We start from the raw sequence: 20,760 nt of genomic DNA, 5'->3' as shown, positions 1-20,760 counted from the left end.
CGTCGCACTCACGAAATTAAGAAATTGTTATCCATAAAACTTGTTCTATATTTAATATGTAGACAAACCAGTTTTCCTCCGTGGTTTAATGCATTTATCATTCTTAACCAAAACATGGCCGTATCGCACAAATAATCTTTAACTAGCTGGGCAACAATCAGTTAGTCTGAAACTTGCAGTCCAATAACATATATAGTAACCTTCAGTCTGGTTTCAGAAAATCTCGGAATACATTTATTAAAAACATCTTACTTCCCCAATCTTTTTCGAGTGAGTGAGTTAAGTTTTACGCCGCACTCAGTAATATTCCAGCTATATGGCGGCGGTCTGTAAATAATCGAGTCTGGACCAGACAATCCAGTGATCAACAGCATGAGCATCGATCTGCGCAATTGGGAACCGATGACATGTGTCAACCAAACCAGCGAGCCTGACCACCCGGTCCCGTTAGTCGCCTCTTACGACAAGCATGGGTTACTGAGGTATATTCTAACCCGGACCTTCACGGGTTCAATCTTTTTCGACATACGACATAAGATACGATGTGAAAATGTGTTTTAAAAGATATGCATTAACAGCCCCAGTTGATATCTCTGTACCACCATTGCCCTCCTGTGTGGCCTGACAATCATAACTGGTGTGTGTATTATCAAGTACTTAAGCCAATTCATTGCTGAGGACGTTGTAATATTGGTTGGTATTACGTACAACTACCAGCGGCTAAAGTAACGGCATAATCACAATATCTTGCCGAAAGCTGAGATACAGAGTGCATCATGAGCTGACTTAGGTTTAGTTTCTGTGTCCTTTCGCCCCCTTTTTCACAGCTGTAAATACGTTTGTTGTGTGAAAATATGTTGGACAAATTTGCTTATATATGACTTAGTATTTGTGATGCACTTTCATATATGTCCTCGCTGTCGTCACTGTATTTTTCTCGCTATATATTTAGATTAAATTCCTCGTACGAGTGAGCACACCTTTTGATTATTTCAATCACGAAGAGTCCATCAAGGCAGAAGCCTATTTGTCATTTTTAACAGTATAGTGATTATAAACACATGTGTTGATGGGTTGCACTTTGCGGATAATGTTAAGAATGCATACAGTTGGAAGACAGCTGCAACTGTGGGTTAACTAAATGGTTATTAATTACCCAATGTAAATGGCTTCAACTCTTTTTAACCCCAAACAAATTCCATTCGGGTTTGTCGTAAATATAGACTGCACAAAGCTCCAGAATTGTTGATAGATGGTACTCCCATCAATGAAGCCAGCTGTCTGGATCTCATTAACACATCTTAAGTATCTGAAGGCCTAGTACATGAACCCTCTTCACTTGTTTGAAAGTGTGAGTGGAGTATCACTACAATACATCAAAAAACTGTTTTCAGGACCATCAAACCCAGCACATAACTCTCATAAACAAGAAGTTATTTATTGAAACACATTTCTTTGGTCACAAATAGCGCTATCAAAGTCCACAATACACTTCCATTCCACGTTGAGTAAAACGACACCAATGTTCCAGTATAGTTACTCATTCCAAACAACTCAGCTTAACTGGGAGGTTCTTTCTTGTTGGTTATTTAACTGCTCAAGGAAGAGCCACGGGCCAGGATTATCAACATGGGTGCTAATACTTACGTAATGTATCGCAAAGGGGCTCGTTGGCGCCCATTGCAAGAATCGCTGGCTCCCAGCAACTACTCTCTTTCCTGCAGAGATGACGACATTCTTCCAGCTGAGCCAAAATGGTCTGTACTCGTTGCAGGATACAAAAGATGATTCATCATGGGATTCCGTGACAGTGGTTCCAAAAACCACAAATAACCCCCTCGAACGCAGCAATTGTATACGTGTTAGGATTTATGTGTAGGGCAACGTTGGTATCGTTGCATGTCTTGACTAGAAATATGACGATAGAGGTGCCGCCTGTCATAGTTTGAAAGTCCAAAAATGGGCGGATTGAGGGAGAGAAAGAGAAAGAGAGAGAGAGTGTACAGTATACCAAAACATATGAACATATACATTTTAAGTTAACTAAACACGTACAAGTAAGCAATCATATTGTTATGAGAGTGCGTTTTTTTGTAATTTGTATTTGTAATATCACACTGATTAAGTGATAATTATTATGGGTCACAAGTTTTAAAGTTTTGAGTGTGGGTTTTGGCTCGCATCTCGCATCATATATGTTCAATGGTAATAGTGTTTTTAGCGGTTCGCGTTCTTGATAGCACTTCAGAGTTGCCTCCCTTGGATGGCTGACTTTATTTTGTTTTGACATTCAGTGGTATGTTCGAGAAAATTGCCTAATGTTCTGAGAGAATAATGAGGGAGCCTAGCTGTGTTAGAATGCTCGAGAACTGTCTAAGAGCTATGTAAAGGCTGGTTGTTGAGTAGTGCGAAACGGGACTTTTCACATGACTGGAGTTTCTCAACATTTCAAGACTGACCGTGCTGGCCTGCTGTCATTGTAAACAACCTTCAGTCAGTATATCTGCTCTCACTGTAAATGTCAAATGTGAGTTAATATTTAATATTTGTGACCCAATATTCTAGATTTGCCACTCAATTGCATTGTACTAGATATCTGTATTGTCATTTATTGTAGCTTGCTCATTGTTTGTTCAATATATTATTGAATATTTTAGACTTGTCTATGTTCTATTTTGCTGGTTCAAAGGGGATCTTCGTCACGGCAAATTATTAACTGTAACAACATGTAGAAATACCTTTACACACGTACATACTAAAGTAAATACCTACATTCAAACACATATAATACACGCGCACACACACACCTACATTATAAGATGATGAGACATCTATATATCAGATTGCTGTATTGTTGAGAACTGGTCGTATCACAGGTCGTTGTACATATGACAGTCTACAAGGAATTGGATTTCACTTTCTATTTTATCTGGGCAGACGGGACACAACCTAGCGTTGAGAGGAGTTTTTGTCAATGTTTAATTGCTGGCTTCCACAGCGAAGAAGTGCGATTATCTTTCTTGATTATCGGTGAAAGGATCAACACAAACATAAGCTTCAGGCTTCAAATCTTACTTAGTTAGGCGGTATGTAATAATGGTAATACACATTGAGACTGACTTTCAGTCAGTCTGTCAAATAAATCGATAGTAAATTGACTGAAAATTTCAGGCAATTTACAAACTGTCTTATTTTACATGTTGACTGTAACATATTTACTAGATCTAGCTATCGATTTAGACCATGGAGATAACCGTTAACTAAATATCGATCAGATAACTATTCATATCAGAGACGGTTCTTTGAGCAAACAGGAGTATACATTTTTCTGTCTCAAATCAATAACACTATTTTTATATCGATAATAATTAATAATCTTTCCTAATGGCGATATTTCCGAGCAAACAGGAGTATACATATTTCTGTCACTATTGATAACACTATTTTCATATCGATAATCATTAATAATCTTTCCTAACGGCGATATTTCCGATTATAGACAATATTAGCAAGCCAGAGTATAAACATACACAACATGTGTTCAGTTCTAGTGGATTGGTTTCATTTTGTTTACTCGGATTGGTACTAGGAGTTTCTTAGAATAAAATTGTTAGGATAATTAAGTAACTTTTAGTGGCAATACTTTCAAAGGAGGTCTGGCATGAAACGATGGTCCCCCTGCCAGGGTATGTACGTTCTAGTTCATTTTTCATGCTGCGCGTTTGTCTAAAGTGAAGTACAAGTGCCAAAGGCTGAAGGGATGGTGTAACCCCAGCTTGAGTTCATGCAGACCTGTATGTAGATGCATATTGTCTCCAGTGTGGAGATCTTCCATCTTTTGCTTGTGATCTACAGCCCCATTTTATATTGTATTGTTCTCTATAGCGATATCACTTTATGATACAAAGCTAGTTTAGAGTAAACAGCTTGTCAAATTATGTGATACTCTAGTAATGTTACTGTCCACTGAGATGTTTGGGTTTGTTCTAAATGTATTCATTTTAAAAATATATAAATTGTTCTCGTCATATGGCTGAAATATTGCCCATGTGAAGTTAATTGTTAACTCACTCACTTATCTGGGGGGTTCTTTCAAGACGACAGTTTTACTGCTCTAAGAAGAGCCACGTGCCGGGATAATTAATATATGTGCTCATGTTAACGTGATTTATCACAATGGGGCTAGTTGGGGCCCATTGCATAAATGTCTGGCTCCCGGCAACTAGTCCTTTCCCTGCAGAGATGACGCCATTCTTCCAGCTGAGCCAATATGGTCTGTACTCGTTGCAGGATACAATAGATGATTCGCCGTGGGAAGCCATGTTCCTTCAGTGAAGGCATTTATTGATAACGGACCTGGAGTTACTGAATTCACCAATTGACACCTCATACATAGCAGCAGTATCCGTATTGAGACTTGTGTGTAGGGCAAAGTTGGCATCGGTGCACGTCTTGACCAGAAATACCACGGTGGAGGTGCCGCCGGTGATTCTTTGAAGGTTGCTGGTTGATATCTGTTGGAAGGTGTATGTGCCGATACTAGGCGTGGTCAGTCTGATGTAGAGACCTTGGAATGAAATGATTAAATTTGATTTGTTGATAATTGTTAGTGAAAGTGAAGAACAATAGTAGATCTGTCTTATTAACCATTCTCTCAACTGTTGTTCGGTTGAGCAGGCCAAATGGGAATACACAATAAGGAAGGCACTCGGATGCGACCCAGATTCGGGTTTCACTCTTAGATTTACTGGTTTAAGAATGAAGAGACGCAGACACACCAAGCCATCATCCGTGTCAAGTGGTATCAGTCCTAAATAAGTACACCCTTTCTATGTAACAAACAGTTGCTGACAGACACAAAAGCACCATAATTTCTTTGGAAAAAACGTTTACCTGTGCAGTTGATCACGGGTAGAGTCCAGCTGCCATCGATCATGCAGGTGTTGTTGACACTGACGGCGTCCAGCGTTAGATTGCCCCGTCCTCTTCAGCACATATTTCGTTAATCTATGTCACGTTAAGCAATCGGCCAGGAAACAATCTGGTGTGGACATCATATGTAGCTTTGACTCAGAACTACAGATTGCAGTTCTTCAGATTTACAGGTTCTTCAAAACAAACATCTGGCTGATTAATATTAGGCCATGAGCCAGGAACTGAAAATTTACATATTGGTACCACTCAGAGGGACCAAACGTTTTAGTGTTTTGTATATTCCTTTATGTCTCTATATATCAAAAAAGCATGATGGACAACTAAATTGGTAGCTCAGACCCAGAACGAGGCTAAATCCATGATGGCCACCCTGCTTTGATTGTCTATCAATGGGGGGGGTTGTTGTTGTTTAAGAGAGAGAGAGAAATTGGTCACATATAGATTTGCTGGATGGCAGGACCTTTTGCCTCAGAAGCTGTTCTTGTCTTGAGTTCATTCCTTGCAAGGGCACAACAATCTGTAAACTCACGAGTTGACAGTGGCTTACCAAAGGACCATGACATGCCGAAGAGTGACACTGATGAAGCTGATGTTTATGATGCGGAATAGTGACTATCACTACACAAATTAAGAAACTTGAAGGTGCTCTCACCTTTTGAAATTAAAGACCTGTCTTCAGATAAAATTATATGATAAGCGTTTGAAAACGTTACTTGAACTTACAAGTTTGACTCTTACAAAACCAGCAAAAAATATGATTTAAAGGTATCAAGTAAGACCACTTGATATTAATTAAGAAGCGTTTGGTTGTGAGATCGGTGCAGGCATGTGCCTTCTTCTTTCTATATTCGCAGTAAGGCGACTTTTTCTGCGTGTAAAAATATGGGCCGGTTTGCATGTTTAAAATACCAAGCAGCGTTATTTAACATTTCGTCTCTTCAGGAGCCCGTCAGAACCGTGTTTAAATTACAATTGGGGCTTCATATGTGTCAAGTAGTCTTTCAAATACACGGGCACCCGTGAAGAGCCACCTCCTCGTGGTGGGTGCTGGGTAAACGCTAAGCGTTCTTCGACACACACACACCTTTGTGGACCCGGTGGTATATTTGGTCCACCAACCCGTTTGCCGTGGGTTGCGCCCCATGTCGGTGGAGGAAGGGATTCTGGTGGTTGAAGGCACTGGTTCCAGCACTATTTGGACAATACAATATAAAAACTGGCTATAGATCGCCAACAATTGAAGGTAGATCACCAAACGAGGAACCATGGGGACTTACAGTAGTTTTGCAACCTGCATGGGCCCTAGTTGGATTTATATCACCCCTTCAGCCGCTGGCGATTGGAGTCAAATTTAGCCAAAATTAAAAAGACAAGAATACTACATTTAAAACAGCTGGTAATATTTACATTTCCTTTGAATGTTTCAGGACATACGTACCCTCGCAGGAGGACAATACTTTTTCTCTACTTCAGCCCCCTTTGAGGGTACAGCCAGTAACAATCTCAGGTACTAATCTAAACTACAAATAATATGTATCTATTTACAAATCAGTTAACAAGTCTTATTCTTTTAAAAATGCATTAATTAAACGAAAACTTCTTAGTTTGTGATTTGAAATAGATATCCCTTGTGATGGAATGCTTGACTGTGATTCTTTCATCACAAGAGATACAAAACGGAGGATCCTCACCTTTTAATAGGTACTCATGAGTATAGCTTGTGTGGCCAATACGACATCCTCGTATGATGACCTCTTCAAATCTGGACCGACAACCCAAGCAGTTGTAACCGATTGTTGGTTTTATTGCATGTAATTTATTGATACCAACTTGGACGTCCCAATTCTTTTGCATCAGATCACGGATATAAGATCTTATAGCAGCTTTGTAATCAGAGTATGGGATCAGATTTGTGGAGTGCTGCCTTGGCAGCAAGATCAGCCATTATATTCCCAGAAATGCCAACGTGGCAGGGTAACCAACAAAAGATGATGTCGCATTGGCCAGTAGCAAACTCATTATACAATTCAATAATTTCTAATAAAAGTGGATGTTTACAAGAAAGATGTTTAATAGCCTGAAGACACGAAAGAGAATCGGAAAGTATTGTTTATGTTTTCGGTGATTATTAATATATTGAAGAGCTGTTAATATGGCTTCAGCTTCTTCTGTGAAAATAGAGCTGTTATTTGGTAGTCGAGAAGATATTTTTCTGGATCCAATGACAGTGGCACATTCCGCCTCGCCACCATCCTTGGACCCATCTGTAAATAAGGATTTGTATGTATTATATTTATTTTTTAATTGATTATATTCTTGTTTATATTCTTGGACTCCACACGAGAGCACTGTCTTATCCGAAAACTGTCCCAAGACATATACGGACTGCCGCCTGACATGGAGATAAGATGCAAACCAAGAGAGCACTGTTCCACTGATACCAACTTGATGCTGTAAAATATCCAGAAGCTTGGAATGATCAGCCGTATCAAACGCTGCACTGAGATCTAAAAGAGTCAGCGTTGCCATGTCACCATAATCTAGACACCTGAGATCATTAACAACTCTCAGGAGCAAGGTCTCTGTTGAATGCTGCTGACGATAAGCAGACTGATAGTCATCAAGGATGTCATGGAGGTTGACAGCTTTCTCAACAAGTTTCGAAAGAAAAGTCAAAATGTTTTGGGACTTACGTACCTCACAGAGAAAGGATTTCAGAAAAAATACATTTGAAGGATTCTCATTAAATTTCTTAATATGTTAGCCAATATAATCTCTAATGCCCAGGTATTATTACGACTTTCACCTTATCACAATAGTTTGAGATGAATGTTCAAATTTGCAGTATGAACTCAGTCGCCAGCGTATATCTCTCCTCTTTACTGCGGGCCTTTAAAAGCTGGAAGCGACGTCTGCATGTTTATCTTATTATTGATTAATATACATACGCCACTGTCACTGAAGTGATACCTGACGTGTTTCAGAATACATTCTTATACCATTATCAAGGAAGATTTCACTTCACTTCAGCTCAGAACAGACTTATACACATATACTATTACACATGTAACATGGATGAAATAAGGCAACATGCATTAAAGTTATTAACAACAAGAACAATGGATATTAGCAAATAAGTCTGGGAGACAAAGCTGGTCTTCTGTTGACTTGAGATGTAGTGTGAGCTGAGAGGCAATAAGTCGCTCCTCTATCTTTCCATAAAAGAATCCGAGAAAAATCAGCAATAGTCCCTAAGGCATATGGTTCAAGAATAGGCTTTCCAGATCCTTCTACTTTGTTATCCGCGCCACTGAAGAATTCAATATGGATGCATAATGATGCATAGTCATCACACGAGGGGCAGCAAGTTGAGACTAAGCCATGCATGGTTAATGCAAACTGTATGTAAGGAGATGTATAAAATCGATATTCTGTCAAACGTGAGGTAAACACATGGGATGCATGGAGCTACAGCAACACAAAACTAGCGTAGCTGTTCTCAAACTGCAGCTCATTCAGATGGTCCCGCTGATTCTGTGTTTCATTGTAAGTTTCATTTGTCCAGTTCAGTTACTTTGCTTCAATGAAGCATCAATCACAGAAGATGACCGTTATCTGGAAAACAACTTATTTGGCATCATTAAGGGAAGGGTGTCTGCTGCACGTGAGTGTGCCGTGGAATGCTATGCCAATCTTGGCTGTTCCTCATTTGGATTCGAACCTAATCTGCGCACCTGTCACCTTCACAAGAAACAAAGTTCATCAGCACCAACCGACCTGGTGACGAAACCACCGTGGAAACACAGCGATATTTCACACTGGCCGAAGGTATGTCTCCGCATGTATGAATGTGCTTTATATTGCCAATACGTCTATGAACGTGGATCCTGAGGGGCAGTGTGTGTGTGTGTGAAAATATACTGATTATGTTGTCGTATGAGAAAGTCATTACCCAATGACAAAGTGACATGTTTAGGGGAGGGATACACTCTTCTTTTCCCGGAAACAAGGTACCACGACTATATGATTGTGATACACAAGTAAAAGCTACAAAACCCTTTCCACACCATAAGATTATTTTGCTAAATATGATGACAAGTGTTCGTGGAAGGTGATCGTATTCTGCTTCATCGGTGACCCCGTCATGAACACATACAATGGCTAGCCAATTGTCCATATGATGCAAAAACGGAAAGGTATGGTACAAGTCAGAATTAGTAACTGCCTCGGACATCCGTTTGTCACCGATGCTTATGATACTCATAAGTGCACATTGGACCAAGCATATGGCTGAACGGTCATGCTTATGGAAACGGTTTGGTGGTTTTATAACAAGTTGTTATTCAACCACTACCTATCAATGCCTGATGTTCCTGGCAAACCATGGATATTTGTGCCCGATATATTTGCATTCATTTTTTATATATGATCTTTTTTTTTCTTGACTAATTTCTAATTAACACTGGGAATGTATATAATTGCTGAAATTTTTGCCTATTTTAAGGAACTCGTTGGCCCCTGCGCAGATCACACGTGTCCGTCAGGGAGGCGATGCAGTGTGCATCGTGTGACTAAAGCCCCGCTGTGTTTAGAAGGTAGGACTTTGTTCTGTATGTTCATATGGACTCTATTATATTCTGAGAAAGTGTATTTTTTTACTATTGAATTGGTATGTTTTATACTTAAACTATGATACTCAAAATACTATTTTACTTTCCTTTGATGAGATACATTTAATTAAAGTCAGTTTGTTCTCATCGCAATAGTGCCGATGCGATGGAAAATTCTGACTCACTCACTCGTATAAACGTTACACCATAGCTGTCGATAGACCTAAGAGAAACATGAAAATTGTAGCATCGGTGTCAAGTGAGACGTCAGTTTACAATCACAATGAGAATCCGTATCCCCCCATTGGAATTTATCCTCGTGGACTATACCGATTCTGAAAGTCTTCTTTATGAATCGTGTGATGTAGTCTCCTGGCCCTAATAACGTCGGCTATTGCGATGGGGTAGCCCAGAGGCTAAATAGCTGCCTCGTCGCGCCGAAGACGGAGGTGCGATTCCCAACATAGGTAAAATGCGTGAAGCCTCTTCGTGGTGTCATCCGGAGTGATATTGCTGGAATATTGCTCAAAAAAGGCGTAAAACCTTACTCACTCACTCACTCAATCGACCGTATGTGACTCTCCCAGCTGGGCAGCACGCCACCCGACCACAACGGTGTAGAACAGTGCTGATCGCTGTGTTTGTGCACCACCCTTTGGGGCACATTTGACGGCTATACTTAATGAAGGGTATTGGTGATCAGTGCAGCGATTTAAAGTGTAAATGTGCTTACATTGTTTTATTATATTTGGTTTACGTATTCGTCTGCTGAAAACTGATTAAAACAGGACACATATGTGTTAGTCTTTTTTTCTTTCTCAGTATACATTGTCGATGAGTAGTTAACAAGCTACAAGCAGATGGAAATGGACCTCCTAAGTGTATCTCTTGCGATGAGGTGTTCACCATCAAGTATATGCCTTTTGACTGTGTGCTTTTCAAATGCAAGGGATTCACATTATCAAGACATCTTTTAAATATCTACTTAGGAGTAATTGGTCTGTATAATGAATTGTATTATGTATGTGTATGGCAAATTGTCAAAAATAATATGGTCATATGGTCATTCTAATTCTGTCATGCCATACAGTTCAAGAATCGAGTGCTTCTTAATTGAATAAAAGAATATGTTTTGTATCAAACTCTGACAGAAAGGAAACACAAATCATCGGATACGTTGCGATCTGTAATGTCTTCCTATAGGTTCGCCAATCATGGTGCACGCAATCGCAATGGGATCAATAGCATTTCCTGTTGGCAGCCTGTCTTTGAAATGTTCCTGAGCTCATTTTCCTAGGGGAACCGGCAAAAAACTGGAAATATGACTTAAGTATTTTTGTGTACACAGTAAGCACATTATTTCCCCACACAATGCAGCTGTGTACAGTCTGTTGCTGCATAATACACACCTACAATGCAGTTGTGTAGAGACTGTTGCTGCATAATACACACCTACAATGCATCTGTTTAGGAGGATGTCTGGTCTTGAGAAAAGAGACAGAGTCATATATTGATTCATAAAATGATTTTAAATAGTTTGATTTTTTAACACATTATGTTTGTTATTACATATTCTAAGTAACGTACCGATTCTAGTACTTTTGTTAGACTGAGTCGTATCCAGGATTCGAACCTACACTCTCTGTCTCAGGCAGGTAATCACCAGCACCCAAAGTTAGCCATCTAACCTACTCAGCCACTACGGCTTTCGGACAACTGGTTTTCTCGTACCTCTCACAAGTGTAAATTCAACGACGTATGCGACACATGAGCATGAATATAGTTCCACCTGAATCAACCAAGGACGCGGCTGTATCAGTCGCTAAAGATAATCCTCCATACGGTCCATCAGCTGGAACTCGTGAGTGAGAAACTTGAGCAAGTATAGTTGAGGCGGGTTTTAGCAATAATCCAGCCAAGTAATGGTGGAGAGTACCTGAAATGGGCTCTACAAATTGTGAAGAATTGAACTCAGGACCTCTTTTCACCAAGCGCTAAGGTGATCGTAAGTCACTAAGGTAACCTTAGTGCAATGTTAAAGAAAGGGAGTTATGGTTAACCTTAGTTACGGTTGCTTCGTGAAAGGATCCCATGTTCTCTGGCATGTCGAACAGAAGGCTGCAGAATGACGCCTGTTCTGTTCTGCTGCTATACCCTGGCATTTTCCATGGGCCTTTTCGAACTGTGATGTTTTATTTCCAACAGCGTGCTCTTTCTTATCTGTATATTCATCTTCTACTTCATACAAAATCAACAACAAAAAGTCTCAACAATGAACGGGAAAGGCAATTGTTGGGTAACTGAAGGCAAATACCCGACTACTGCATCAGACAGACATCATGTCGACAACTACCTGACTACTGCATCAGACAGACATCATGTTGACAAATACCTGACTACTGCAGCAGACAGACATCATGTCGACAAATACCTGACTACTGCAGCAGGCAGACATCATGTTGACAAATACCTGACTACTGCAGCAGACAGACATCATGTTGACAAATACCTGACTACTGCAACAGACAGACATCATGTCGACAAATACCTGACTACTGCAGCAGACAGACATCATGTCGACGATCAATATGCATCAGAATAATTTCGATTCAGCTGTTTGTTTTCTGTATATTTAGTAAAACTGTATGAGTTGTCGACAATTATTGTTAACCCCCGGCATGTAATGCGGGGGGATATAGTCGACGCCTCGTCTGTATGTCCGTCCGTCCGTTATCATTTTGTTTCCGGAGAATAACTTAAAAACCGTTCAATTTCCTTTAACAAAACGTGGTAGATATATCAAACAGAACCTAAAGTGGCGACTTATGCTATTTGCAGGTTTTAGTCAATTTTATTTTTATTGGTTTCCATGGAAATGTTTTGGACTTAGGCTCAAAAAGGAGGGGTGGGTTTCGTTTCGAAAACTGTTCAGTATCTGTCATCAAAACTTTGTAGATATACTGAACCGCAACAGAAACGTCATCCTACCAAACATTTTGCCAGGTATGTTTCTTCTGAATGTTATTTAATTTTTCACTATTTATATTTTGGTAGACCTGGTGCGTAGCCAATGTTCAAGAAAATTTGGATTCAGATGCTGTATTTGATACAAAAATGTCGTCAAAACGCAGTTACTAAAGTAATGATGGGATGAGGTTTTTGAGCGTATTTCATGAAAATGACAATGCACGTGCATCCCGAGGTGTCATCCCTATAAGAAGAGGCACCGAACATGCACCGAATCATTCACTGTTCGACAGTAGGGACATGCCACGATTATCAAAAGAACAGCGGGACCAAGCTTTAGGAAAACTGAACGCTGGCCAGACTGCAAGACATGTTGCAAATCATTTTTCTGTTCATGTTCGAACAATATACCGCCTGCAGCAACGAGTCCAAGCCCCCGGGAAGCACAGCCTACCATCCTCGCAGTGGAAGACTGCCTGTGACAACGTTATGGCAAAATCGGCAGATTGTCCGTCATCACCTGCAAAATCGTTTCGCTAGGGCTACGGAAACTGCATAGACAACCATTGGCAATCACCAGAGATAAATCAACGCCGACACAGTGCGAAGGCGTTTTAGGAAGAGAAACGTCAGATGTCGCAGGCCTTACCGGGGTCTGATCCTCACTGTTCGACACCATCGTGCTCGTCTCCAGTAGGCCACACATCATCGGAATTGGCGTCACCGGGAGTGGCGAACTTTAGTCTTCTCTGACAAAAGCCGATATTGTGTCTCGACGGCAGATGGCAGAGTGAGAGTGTGGTGACGACGCGGGGAGCGTTTTGCAGATGATTGTGACCTGGAAAGAGACTTGTGGGGAGGTCCGAGCATAATGCTGTGGGGGTGCTATAGCTCTCAATCACAAACTAGGCCCTATGGTGTTCCATAATATTGGTCCTGGTAAAGGAAATGGTGTAACATCTGCCAGCTACATTGATCAAGCGCTTAGACCCTTCGTCGTGCCACATTTTGGTCGTCATGGAACCACGTCTTCCAGCATGACAACGCGCGTGCCCATACTGCCGGAGCAACTACAGACTTTCTCTGTCAACTCTTCAATGGCCTGCCCTCAGAACACTTGTGGGACGAGATTCAGAGGAGCCTCGAAGATGTGCGATCAAGGCTGACAACTGCAGCTGAACTCTCTCAGGCGTATCACCGAATGTGGGCACAAGTTCCTACGGTATAGGACAAACTTTATGGATAACAACTTCTTTTTATTGGTGAGTGCTACGTTTCGATACAGATTCTTGTACCGTTGTCAAGCATAATAATACAGCGGTACAAGAATCTGTATCGCAACGTCGCGACTCACCAATAAAAAGTTGTTATCCATAAAGTTTGTCCTATATTGTACTTCCCAACTTCTAAAATGCCGCTCAAAGAAGTTCCTATGGCCTTCATCAACCGTCTCATCAACTCCATGTACAGACGATGCAATGCTGTTGTCAACGCTCAAGGAGGCCATACGCGTTATTGACTTTCGGATCGCACTGCCGCGCCATCTATCATCATTTTCACTTGTCATTGTCTGAAATTCGTTTTCAAGTATTGATTATCAAACATGTCAATTTTGAAATCTTTCCAACAACCATCATGTTATTTACATGTGTTTGAATTAAACTGATTACCAATTTCAAAAAGGGAGTAACGGATTTTTGGCGGTTCAGTAAATATCAAACAGGACCTAGTATGGTGCCTTTTGCTATTTACAGATTTTTAGCATTTCTATTTTTCCCGGTTTCCATGGAAACGATTCGGACTTAGTCTCAAAAGGGAGGTATGGGCTTCGTTTCCGGAGCACAACTCGAAAACTTCTTAATATTTTGTAGCAGAACTTAGCAGATATGTGAGGCAGATTCCAAAGTGTTGCCTTTTTCTAATTACAGAATTTTAGCATTTTTTTAAGTCTAAAAAGACATCAAGATGGACTTTAAGTAACTGTTAGATGATTTGTTCTTTCAAACATGTGGGGGCCGGGGGAATATGTCAGCTTCTTCTTGTTTTCATCTTGTCATCGATATACTATTATCACTTGGTTACTAAGGACACCTGCTTTATGTCAGTCAATATCCTTTTGCTGAAACGGAGAAATTGATTTGATCAAATATTTATTACTCGTGCTGTCAGAAGCAGATTGATTTATCAGGAAAACGTTGCTCTGTTATACGTGTGTACACAATAACCACGAAATGCACGTTCCGAATGGCTAGAGAATTCATGGCTCAGAAAAACTAAGCCAGTTGCGCGATCATTTCCAGACACTTTCCCTTTCGTGTCAGTAATGGGCGTAGACGTATGAGTGCATTATCAAATTGATAAAATAGTTATTACTCGTACTGTCAGAAGCAGGTTGGTTCATTAGGAAAACGTTCCTCTATACATGTGTACACAATAACCACCACTACTATCACTGATGTTGTTCCACGACACTGTAGTACACCTGGATGTGCTACAAACGCTTCCAAACATCAACTTCATCACTTAAGATGTTGATGGCCTATGCTATTAAAACGTGATCTGCGTGTATTTTAAGGACTACTTGACAAATATGAAGCCCCAAATTTATTTTGAACATGCCTTGTCTTCTGTTTGGCAGTATAAGGGCTACTCTGCTGCTGACTACCTGAGTATCTTTAACGTCACTGTTAGCAATATTCCAGCTGCATCAGAAATGGGTACCCATGTTGGGAATCAAACTCTTTTCTTGGGCGTCTTAGGCATGATGAGCGAACACTTTAACCACTTGGCTACCCCACTGACCTTCTCTGCTGCTAAACCATGGCGTTTTCGCAAGGACCTTTCCACGAAAGTACTGTTTACACAGACAGAGAGACAGTTTAATCAGTGAAAAGGCCCTAAGTACACGCATTGTTTGGCAGCATTAATTGCGCATGTCAGTGAAACCGAGTTTCCCTACGCTTTTGGACTTGCTATAAATATCGACATGTGCTACATACAACATCAAAGGGTTCACATGAAATAATATTTAGCGTGCTGTTTGTAGTAGTTACATCACCTTAACACTCGTGATTGGCTTGGTTACCTCACAGTTTTGTGTGGCTTTGATTGACAGAATTGACACGAGGGGCGGAGTCCCGAGTTGTCAAATTCTCCTGTCAATCAAAGCCACACAAAACTGTGAGGAGATAGATAGATAGATAGATAGATAGATAGATAGATAGATAGATAGATAGATAGATAGATAGATAGATAGATAGATAGATAGATAGATAGATAGATAGATAGATAGATAGATAGATAGAAAGATATTCTGTATTTCCTCCAGTGAACGAAGATACAATGTGATATGAAATATTTCAATGCAGATCAGAAACAGGGGAATACAGATAGTTACAAACAATTTACAAAGAAATGTTTCCAGTTGTTAACAGTTGTACACACATTAGTCATACATTCAAGCCATACATTATCATCAAGGGATAGACAATATTCTGTTGGAAGTCCTCCGAGTAAGAAACATAGAATCAATTCATCATCATTGTTCCAAAGGCTAGAAAACGTATTTACATCTACTATGTCAATAATTGATTCGATAAGAAGATCTCTCTGGCGGCTTGTCGGCTCGCAGTACATAAAGACATGTTTGACAATATCGTAGACAAATGTGCCACATATACACTCTTTTGACTGGATATGCAGAGTACTAATTTGCACCGAGTTTGCAATACAGTGAAATAGATCAGGTCGTAGGATCGACATTTGCCATAATGTATGTATATTCTGGTCTCGCACTGAATAGCATCTATTTTGATTTTCCCTTGACGTTAACTCTTTACATATATGGATATTTTCAGCATCATGAATTGTTTTCGTAACATGGACATTCCCTTGTGCTTTATTAAGAAAGCTGGCAGACACGATCTATGTATATACTTAGTCAAAAAAGAAACTTCATATTCTTTCCTCAGGGCACTATTAAAGAACAAGAGATGGTAAGATGGTTAAATTGTTATTATTTCATTGCTGAGATCTGTGTGATGTACTCGATACACTGACAGCGCAATAATCAGTTCCATTAGGCTACACCGCCGTTCCAAAACATGGGTATACAGAATGTCAAGTCACAAGAATAAAAATGCGAAATTTCTCAGTTCAATATCGTGTATGGCCGGCCCGCGCATTCACCACTACCAACCACCGTCTCCTCATCGACAGCCTGATGCTTGTGAACACGTGGTTGGGGATTCTGCACCATTGCTCTTGCAAGGCAGCGCCAAGTTCCTGCAAGTTCTGAGGCTGGTTCTTGAGACCACGAGGCCTTCTCCCAAGTGCATCCCAAACGTGCTTTATTGGCCAGTCCATGATGTTGATTCCAGCGTTTTGAAGGAAATTTCGTGTCAACATCGCAGTATGCGGCCGAGCATTATCATGCTGGAACTGTAGACCTGGGCCAAGAGTCGCCATGAAACAAACGAGTTCAGGGGTGAGCACCTGGTCGCGGTAAGCAGCAGCTGTGAGGTTTCCACGGATGACCAGAAGTCGGGAACGGTTGTTTCCACAGAAAGCACCCCACACCATGCAACTTCCGCCCCCGAATCTGTCGACTTCCTGTTCACAACATTGGGCATACTGTTCACAATGTCGTCTCCAGACTCTATGCCTGCTGTCCGCGAATCTGAGGGTAAACCTGGATTCATCGCTAAAGACGACTCGATTCCAGTCTCTCTGGGTCTATCGGAGGTGACGTTGGGCCCACAGCAGACGTTGACGTTGATGAGCCCACGATATGGACGTCGAGAATGGAGATTGGCAGCCCGCAACCGATTTCGAATGGTCTGTGAGGACAGTCGACCTCTAAACATCTCAGCCCTGGTTCGTGTAGCCGGCAGAAATCTGTCACGTAGGTGACGTAGGACGATTTGACGGTCTTCTGCTCGTGACGTCACACGTGGACGACCCGATCGGGCGATCAGAAGTGGTGCCAGTTTGTTGTAGACGACCTCGCAAGTCATACACAGTACGACGGCTGCATCCCATTGCTCTTGCGACGTCAATAACTGATCTTCCCGCTTGCAACATGCCAACGGCACGTTCACGTTGCACATTTGACAATCGTGGCATTTCAAGTACCGTTAGAACTGTGGTTTAAAAGTGTTTTTTTCAATTCTTGAGGCCAATGCAAACACGTGCATATGAAGAAAACTTCGATGCGTGCAAAACCTGATTTGGCACTAACGTCATTTGCACGATGAATGGATGGGTTTGAGTGGGTTTTGCTAACGTTTTTCTAGAGTCGAAAGATAGGGATCCCATTACGGAGACATACATGTATCATCAGAGAAAAATTATTCATTATTTTTCAAATTACATTTTGTGAAGTTTCTGTTTTGACTCAGTATATTTACCTAATATGTCAGGTCGTATTTATGTATTAATATTAGCATATTCTAGATAGGGGATTTGTACTTTTAGCTTCTCTTTCCTAACATGAGTCAAGTAAGAATTGACCAAGTTTAAAGTTTAAGACATTCTTGAATACAAAGTTTAAATAACCTCTACATAATTTGCCAAGGAACATAAGACAACGTTTTTCTATGTATGCTTGGACTGATAGTAAATTCAAACAGTCTCGTGCGACAACTGTCGAAGAACATTTACAGAGCCCCTGGATGTTTTTACAGAAGAAAGAATGTGCTCTTTTAAGTATTTCATACTCTTTAGACGTTAGTTTACACCATAATTCACAAGCAAACAGGGCACATGGTAACATAACTCTGTTCCAGACTCCACAGGCAGACATGGGGTTTAGACCACCAAAGAACGAACCATTGCAGCGATTTGTGTTGACTAACATTCTAAGTTTATCACATGATTCTTGAGTACGCACTAAAGTTGAAGATGCAGTGGTTATGTACAAGCCAGCACACACAACAAGATCTTTTTGAGTTACAATCTTCTCCCCAATGTAAAATGATGGACATGTATGTTTTGGGGTATTACCAAACAATAAGAATACACTTTTGTCGGCATTATATTTAAAATGCCATTTACAAAAGTACTCAAAACACACATTTGGTGCACACTGTAGTTTATAAAATAATCCATTGAGCCAAATTCTATCAAAGGCCTTCTCGTTGTCTAGAAAGACGTAATACACCGGTGAGCTTCTTTCCCTGTAATAAGCTATACTTTCTCACAGTGTTAATGCAGCTGTTTCAGCGCCAGCACCTTTACGGAATCCAAATTGATACTTGTGCGGGAAAGGTTTACTGTGACAACACCAATTTTCTATTCTTTCTAAGATGACTCTTTCGAATAATTTGCTGAAATTGGAGTTAAAGTTATTCCCTGGTAATTTGAGTGAGTGAGTGAGTTAATATTTAACGTCACCCTGGTAATTTGAAGGGTTGCATGTGCTTTTACCTTTTCCTTTGTGAATGGGGAGTATGGTACTAACATTAAAACCACAAGGTAGATATTCATAATGAATAATAGCATTGTAAAGTGCTACTAGGTGATAAATAACAGATCTACCGGCGTACTTTAAGTGTTCACTAACAATACCGTCAGGTCCAGGTGATTTGCCGTTCTTAAGTCGCCGAATAGTCCATCACGTGATCTCAAGCACAGCGGCAGGTACAAATCAGCTCCACAAACAACGTGAAAATACACCGCAGGTACAATTGACGTAGTCTCAAGGTACAGTGAATTATAGGGTGTTTGTGCTCCATCATATTGATTATGGGTGTAAATTTGGACACCTGGAGATGTAGAATTGGAACCTTTCTACCACGGGCGAGGAAACAGGCCGTCAGGTGGGCTACGCCATTGTTTACCTGTTGTTATGCTGACAGTCATTCTACTGCTCATTGCTGGAGATGTTGAATCAAACCCGGGGCCACCGAAACAAACATCCACAGACAAGGTACAGACCAGACTCTCATCTAGGAATGTTGCAGGTTAAATTATAACAGAAAACATTCCGGATGATGCATCCACTGTCACACTCGCTGACCTCGCTACGCAGCTTAATCGTATAAAACCGGATTACCTCCCTTGATTCTACGATGCAGATGTTTACATCTGAATTCAATAAGAAAGTGGGTGCTTTGGAAATGGAGAACCAACAGCTGCGGTCGGATATGCAAAATATGACCTTAAAACTTGATTCTATGGAAGCTCAGTCGCGTCGCAGTAACTTAATCATTCACGGACTGGAAGAATCTGGACGAGAGTCATGGGATGATGCAGAGAGACAGGTTAGATTGTTCCTCAAAGAGACTATCAAATATGAATCATCTGACACTGTCAGAATTGAACGTGCTCATAGATTGAACGCCAAATCTTCATCTCGTCCCGTTATAGTGAAGTTTGCATTTTTCAAGGATAAAAATGACATTTTCCAGTTAGCAAAGAAAATTTTGAAAGGCAATAAGGCTTTGAGGGTGTCCGAAGACTTCACAAAATATGTACGAACAATCAGATCTAAATTATTCTCACACATGATGGAGGCCAGAGACAATGGGTCTCTCTCCTACATGAGTTATGATAAACTCATCATAGATGGCGCTGTCTACGCCTATGACGAAGATACAACCAGCATTAGGAGAGTCGGCGAGCGACGGAACTGGACGAGGAGGAAAACTACATATGCAGATCCTTCAAGTCATAATTCAGAATAGGAAAGTGGCCGTGATCTCAATTACAAACCTGACTGTCTAGGTGTCATAGTCACTGACGCTTCATATAAACTGACAAGCATATGTACTTGGAATGTCCATGGACTTCTCTCTAAGTTATCCTTTTGTGATTTGTTAACTTTTGCACTCAGTTCGAAATATTCTGCTTCATTGAAACATGGTGTATTGAGTCATTGAATGTATCCTCAATTTTCCCTCAACATATGTGCTTCACTTGTGATCCAACACGGCGATCAAAATACGGCCGATATAGTGGGGGTATCATTGTTTGCATAAAGAAACCTATTTCGACACAATTTAAAAGAATATATAGTGATTGGAATGACTGTCTTTATTTCAGGGTGTTATGTAAGAAAATGAATAGGTCAGTGATTCTAGGTTTTGTGTATGTTCATCCAGAGAAGTCTCGCATGTATTTAGAATCAGATGAAAGTGGTATTTATCGGTTAGAGAGAAACCTGTCTGATATCTGTAGTGACTTTGATGATGTTCCAATATTCATTATCAGTGGCGACTTTAATGCACGAACAGGGGAGCTTGATGAT

This window comes from Haliotis rubra, unplaced genomic scaffold, assembly GCF_003918875.1.
Source record: "Haliotis rubra isolate DU_JTF1 unplaced genomic scaffold, ASM391887v1 Scf123, whole genome shotgun sequence".
NCBI lineage: Eukaryota > Metazoa > Mollusca > Gastropoda > Lepetellida > Haliotidae > Haliotis > Haliotis rubra.
The sequence above is the reverse complement of the archived record's forward strand: the minus strand, read 5'-3'. Positions refer to the sequence as shown.